The sequence below is a fragment of the Octodon degus genome, unplaced genomic scaffold, assembly GCF_000260255.1.
Source record: "Octodon degus isolate 3935 unplaced genomic scaffold, OctDeg1.0 scaffold00177, whole genome shotgun sequence".
Taxonomy (NCBI): domain Eukaryota; kingdom Metazoa; phylum Chordata; class Mammalia; order Rodentia; family Octodontidae; genus Octodon; species Octodon degus.
In genome coordinates this window covers 4,968,593-4,975,692 of record NW_004524753.1, presented here as the reverse complement: position 1 = coordinate 4,975,692, position 7,100 = coordinate 4,968,593, and the positions used below count along the sequence as shown (strand labels likewise).

General features: G+C 42.1%; 1 protein-coding gene across 1 annotated transcript in view; it reads right to left on the bottom strand.

Annotated features, from left to right (window-relative positions):
• S100z (S100 calcium binding protein Z) overlaps positions 1–7,100 on the bottom strand; it is a 55,334-nt gene that overhangs the window by 13,834 nt on the left and 34,400 nt on the right. The gene's annotated exons all lie outside the window — the stretch shown is intronic.

Genomic DNA, 7,100 nt, shown 5'->3' with positions numbered 1-7,100 from the left:
GTTTCTTACACAAAAGAAACCATGTGATAGTCAAGCTTGTGAGACTGATTTACATCATTCAGCGTTATGGTCTCAAGGTGCATCTGTTAGCCTGCATATGACTCATGTTTATTCTTCTGTGTGGAACAGTGTAGGGCTCCATGGAGTACAAATACCATATTTTCTTTTATCTATTTATCTGTTGATAGACATACAGACTTCTTCCTAGATTTAGCTGCTATGAATTGTGCCGCTATAAGCATGGGTAATCACGGATCACCGTAGTGTAATGTCTTCAACTCTTCTTGGAAAACACCAGAAGAGGAATAGCGGGGTCAATTGTAGCTCTTGTTTCCTGAGGAATATATACTGATTTTCATACTGTTTGTACTAGTTTACGTGACATGCACCCCTTTTTTATGACTCCGGAATTTATTATCCAATTGCTTAACAATGTCCATTCTTTCCGTAGTGAGATTAAAGAAATCTCAGTGTTGTTTTAATTTGTATTTCTCAAATTACCAGTGATGTTGAATTTTTTTTTCATATATTTATTGGCCATTTGTACTTCTTCATCTGAAAAATATTAGTTCATTTCAGGTGCCCCCTTTTTTTAATGAGAAGAATATGTTTACTGGGGGAAAGAATATTCTGTCCAAGAGAGAGACATAAGGGGTCCAAAATGGGTTCTAAAGGACCCTTCCTTTTCTAGGGGTTTTTATAGAGGAAATCCACGAGATAAAATGGGTTCATGATGGAAAAAAAATGGGCAATCACAAGGTGGGCATGAGGTGAGATGAAGCTATCATCAACCAGAAGGATTCTGAGCACGATTGCTCAGCTAAAGTTGATTAAATTGGAATTGAATGGGGAAGCAAGTCACATAGTAAAGGCACATGAATGCAGAATAGGGGTTTTTCTTTAAGGGGTTGGATCAGTGGCTCTTTCTGGCTTCCTCAAGGTGACCAATGAATATCAATCCCTGATCTTTACCCTTAGGAAGTATGTGGATGTGTTAATTTCATCCTTTGTTTTGAGGTCTGGCCTACAGCAGAGGTGCTTGTCTCCCCTGTAGTTGCAAGGTACTTGTCTTATGTTCTGACTTCTTTGAGGGTATAGCCCTATCTGATTGCCTATAATATTGTTATCTATCTTAGCTATATATAACATTCCGCCCCCCTTGAAAAAGTACCCTGAACTGACATGAGAGTAATGAGCAATGACAATCTGGCTTTTTCAGGCTGAAAGGGGTTATAGTTGCTGATAAGAAGTCAGAGATACTCTCCAGAGGACTTAGAATAGACATCAGGCATCTTCATCTTGGGTAGGCATATAGCTTTAAGTCTGGAGGAGACTAAGCCAAAGAAACAACTAAGTAGGCATGGGGCAAATAATAGGATTAACAGAGTAATTAGGAATATAGTCAATACAGATTACCATCAAGAAGAGTTAGTAATGGCTTTCCATAAAGAGGATAAAATGAGGTCTCCAGGGAACTTCAGAGTCTGGCATGTCATTGATTTGTCATCTAATGTCTTGGACAGCCATTGAAATATTAGCAGAAAGATCAAGAATGCACATATAACATTTAGTTTTTATAACTGCACAAGTATCTTCTATGCTGCTGTCAGAATGTCTAATGCTATCCAATTTTAGAGGACAGTTTGTCTCATTAATGTTATTTCTTTACTTAGAAGAGAAAGACCAGCTGCAGTATCATTTATGGCCTATTGAGTATAGTTAGCTAAGGCCTCGATATGGATGAGATCTGGTGAATCTTAATAAAAAGAACCTAAAAGAAATCTAGCATCTAAGCAACAACAAATTTTCAAAAAAAATTAGAGCATGTATAATCAAAGTACGAGCATTAGAGCTGACAGGTAAGTTTAGAAACTTGTTTTGTTTTGTTTTCTGTATTTTTAGGGAGGGGTCTACAGGGTGTTCAGGGTCTCACTATTAGATTAGACACATAGTGATTCTCCTGTTTACAGCCTCCCAAGTGCTGGGATTACAGACACACGCCACCATGCCCAGTTTCAGTTACCATCTCAGAGCGCCCCGCGGGTGGGGCTGGCACGGCAGGCCCAGGGATCAAATCCCCGGACACTGCGCCTGATTGTGGGAGCTTTAATCCACTGAGCTATTTGGCCCACCCTCTAGAAACTGTTTTTAAGGGACTGGAAATACCAAATGTAACCCACTGGCTCTTAGACTTCTTTAGTAATGAGTCTTATGACTTGTCATAAGTCTATCCAGTGTTAGTTACACTTATCCCCAATTTTTTATGACTTATAAGAACCAGCTTAGAGCAATTAACACATTATCTTGACCACTGAAATACTTGCTAAATTTTAAGATATGAACAATATGCATTTTTTTAAATGTATTTAGTACAGGGTCTACAAGGTCTCACTACACAGATCAGACTCGTGATCCTCCTGTTTTCAGACTCTCAAGCACTTGGATACAGCCCAGTCTCAGTCGAAGTCTCAGCACACCCTGGGGGTGGGCCCAGCGCAGCACACCAGGGATCCAACCCCGGTTACCCCATCTGCCTAAGCAGGCACTTTAACCTGCTGAACTATCTGGCTGGCCCTGTGTTGTATTTTTAAAACAAAATTTCAGTATAATTTTGATTAGTTGGCAAGCTACAGTATTTAGGCAAGATAAAATCTCTCCAGGATGAGAGTTGGGCTTTTGGGCATAACAAAAAGGAATATACGAAGACAAAACTACTCCACTTAGAGCTTAAGAGAGTTTTTGGTTTTGGCTTTTGTTGTTGTTGATTTTGATGACTATTTTATTGAGGTATGATAGCTAGAAGGAAGGCCAGGGTTGGATTAGGGCAAAGACAACTGTGCCGATGTCCAGCGCTAGGCTGGGCTTTTTTCTTTATAGCTGTGATGCTCAGGACTCCTCTATGGAGACCACAGTGTGAGCCAAGGAAGGTGGCGATGTGCTCCAGGCCCTTGAGTCCTCCGAGACCACCTGGGAAGATGAATCTGAGCTCTGGGACCTCTGCTTCAGAGTGCAGTATCACTTCCAGCCAGATCCCCCCTTTCTTTGATTCTAATTATGTTTTTAGTTCTTTATATATTCTAGATCTTTATCTGAGGCACAGCTGGCAAAAAGTTTTCCCATTCTGACGGTTGTCTCTTCACTATGTTGGCTGTTGCCTTTGTTGTGCAAAAGTCTTTATTTGATATGATCCAATTTGTTGATTGTTGGTATTATTTTTTATGCAACAGGAGTTCTGGTTGGAAAGCCCTTGCCTATACCACGTCTTCAAGAAGTTTTTCCTAGTTTATCTTCCATCAGATTGTTTCTCTTCTAATAGTTAGGTCTTTGATTCATTTTAATTTTTGTTTCATGTATGCATGGTGAGAGATATGAGTCTAGGTTCAATGTTGTCCATGCAGAAAGCCAACTTTCATACCACCATTTGTTAAAGAAGCTATCTCTCCTCCAGCAAAGTATTCAGCTCCTTTGTCAAAGATAAAGTACATTAGATCAATGTACCTAGAGTTGTTTCTGTATCCTATGTTCTCTTCTATTGATCCACAAGTCTGGGTGGTTGTTTGTTTTTGCTTTTACCAATACCATGCTGTTTTTATCACTGTAATTTCTAGAATAACTTTAAGTATGGGATTGTGATACCCCTGTCTTGCCTGTGTTGCCCAGAGTTTCTTAGGCTACTGTAGGTCTCTTCTGGTTGGGTATGAATTTTAGGATTGTTTTCTCTAGTTCTGTGAAGCATGCTATTGGTATTTTAACAAGGATTGTTTGAATCTGTGTCACAGTCTTGATAGTATGGCCATTTAGACTACATCAGTTCTGCCTAGCCAGGTGTGGAAGACCACCTGAGCAGCTCTCCTTGAAAGAAGAGTGACTATCTCCATTTTGACTGAGCCTGACCCTATTTCCTCGTATTGTTATGTACAGAGCTGGCTAGGACTTCTGTTTATCCTTCAGTTGACCTTAAGCAATGTGTATTGGTCTAGCTGAGGTGCTGGTGATAGTCTTTGAAGCTGGAGTGGGTGTTTTCCTGGTGAACCTGTTGCTCTTTAATGTGAGCCAGGTCGAGACAAGATGGTGGAGCTAATGTTCCGTGCTGCCAATGGGATGGAGCCTCAAGATAGAGGTTATGACTGCCTGGGGCTTGAAAGACAACATAAAGGTGAAGCACCAGACCTCCCAAAGCATTGGATGCTATCTCTATGGCATAATATTATAATACAGATTACTCTCTCTGTATATCCTCTCTGCGTATGGCAGAAGTAAATGTAGGCCACCCACCTAGCTCAGCTCACAATGGTCACCTACTTCCCACAATTCTCAGTCAATCCTCCTCAGGCCACTCCCCCACTGAATAAAAACTGGGTGAGGCCCTGGGTTGCTCTCTTTGTTCCAGGAAGCCATCTTCACGGCTGAACTTAGAGCCCCTTGACTCCCCAGTGGTTGAAAATATAATTTAGTGTCTTTATTTTTGCCATGGGTTGCATTGTACGTGGTAGATTGGAATCAACTTGATGGAATTCCAATAACATAACTCTGGGATTACAAATATTGGCTTCTTGGACCGAGAAAAGGACCTGGAAGTGACTCCTATAGCCAGGTACAGGGGACATCTTTCCATTTTCTGATGCCCTCTTCGCTTTCCTTTTTCAAGAGAGTGCTTTTCAACAAAAGGCACCCAAGATGTGTTTCATTTGAAATTAGATTTATGGCAGTAGCATATTTTAGCCTGTTTTCTGCCACACATTAGGGTAGAGTTTCTGGTGTGGACTTCTCATCTACACTGGTGACAATGGCAGTGACTGCAAAATTCATTAGTGTGAGCTGAAACCAGCAGAGCCCAGAGGCCAGCATAGGAGCCGATCTCATCCAGCCAGCTCTATGCTGTGCCATTGGATGCTGATCTTGGGAGGTTTGCCTCACACCTGGGGTTTTGTACAGCCTTCTCAAGTGTGTTGTGCACAGCCTCCCCTCCTTGGTGGGGAGGTTAGATCCCAGCACTCCACGGTTCACCCCATTCAAGGCTGACTGAGCTAAGCAGCTGAGCCTGGAGAGCCCTGCCTCAGCCATGAGAGCTGTGACTTTCTTCCAAGAGGCCTTGTAAGACTGGATTTACCACTTTCAGGTTAGGTTACAAACCCATTTGCCCAAAACTATAGAGGCTAATTACAGCTGCATTTTTGTAGAGAATTTTCAGTTGAAGAGAGCTGGTTTCAGGTCAGGGTATAAAGATGCTACCTTACTTGTTTTGAGGTCCAAGGGGATGGTTGGGGAGAATGGGGGGGGGCAGGATATTAATACTTTTGTCTTTGAAAGACATGGGTTACAGAAAAGCATTCTTTCCTGTTTGGTGTGTGCCAACTCCAACCCCAACCCACATACAGATCAATGGTGGTAAAAAAAAAAATGACTCAAAAACCCTAATCTTCCCAATTAATTTTCAAGTTACTTCCCAGTTACTCCTATTTGGGTAGGAAAATTGTAAGTTCAAGGCCTGGACTATTTGGTTAGACCTTGCCTCAAAACAGAATGCATACCTCAGAGCGTGTGCCTGGCACATGTTCAGGCCTGTGTTCAGTTGCCAGGACTGGGAAAAATCCTAATTTTTGTCAACATAGGATTGCAAAGTTCACATGGTAAAGATATGTTCCTTTTGTCTTGATTTCACACCTAATTAATGGATGTTGTGGGGCTGGGGAGATGGTTCAGTGGAATAAGCACTTCCCTGGCAAGTGCAAGGGCCTGAGTTCAATCCCAGTTCCGGGGGAAAAAAAAAAAAAAATGGTGTTGTGTGCATTAACATTTGCATTCTTCAGCCAAAGCAAATTATTTGATATAATTTAATAACTTTTAGGACTTTTGCAGTCTCTCTCGCCACCAAGTCGAGACATTCCTCTGGAGGCTAGTCTGACTATTGTTTCTTACGTGGCATCCCTCTAAATGGACAGGAATTGAAAAACTCTGCCTTTTACTCCTTTACCAAGCAAGTTTTACAGGTGAGAAATAACAGCTTCTGGGCTAATTCTGAAGACTCTGTGTTCAAGACTGGGTGACCCTAAGTCTGCACCCTGCTTGGGATCGTCCTTGGGTGACCAGCACATGGGACCTCAGCTGGATCAGCTGTTTCTCATTGCCCTTGACCTGATGGTCCCTGTAGAACGGCGTCATGACTGGACCTGAGAGAGTAGGCAGGATAGAAGGAAGGAAGACCCTCCAGCTGGCAGAGGGGCCCTGGGCGCTCTACACCCCAGAACTGCTTTCTAATGGCTATGAGAGAGGCTCTGCCATTCTACCTAAAGATACTGACAAATGCAAGCCAGCTCTGGCAGCTCTGTCTTTTAGCAAACACAGGCTTTACCACTTCAACATTTGGTTGGATAACAACTTCCAAGAAAGCATTTTAAAAATTGGCTGAGGAACATGGCAGAGAAAACTAAATAAGGAAGAAATTCCTAGGAGCTCATGGAATCACATTTTGTTGTGACATTCTTATCATTCCTAAAGCTCTTGCATCAGAAGTTTCCTTAGAAGACCCCAGGTTTGATTATTAAAAGCAAGAATGGGCTGGGTATGGTGGAACATACCTGTGATCCCAGCCCTCCTGAGGTTGAACTGCATAGTGAGACCACAAACAAAAGCCCCATAAGAATGTAGGAAATGGTGAAGAAATTCCATCCTCCTGGCTCCTGCTGCCGCAATCTAAGGCTTAGCCACATGAAGCTGTGAGAAGTAACAGCACACAGTGTTGGGGCAGGAAGCCACAGGGCTTTGTGGTTCTTAAGAAAACAATGTACCATAAGAAGACAGAGCCTCCTGTGTTCATGCACTGCAGGGAAACCTCAAGTTCCTTCTTGTTGAATGCAGAAGCACAAATGACAGATAACTGCATGAATTGCAGATGAATTCCCTTGCACTTGGCTGTCACCACAGAAAAGAGACCCACTGATGTCCCTCTTCCTGCATCTTCTTTGTTAAGCTTTTATCACCTTTTGATTCTTTTTTAAAAATTTTATTTATTTATTTATTTATTTATTTGTTTGTTTGTTTGTTTATTGTGGCCATTCTGGGGGTGTGGCTGGTGTGGCATGTGGTGCCAGGGATTGAAC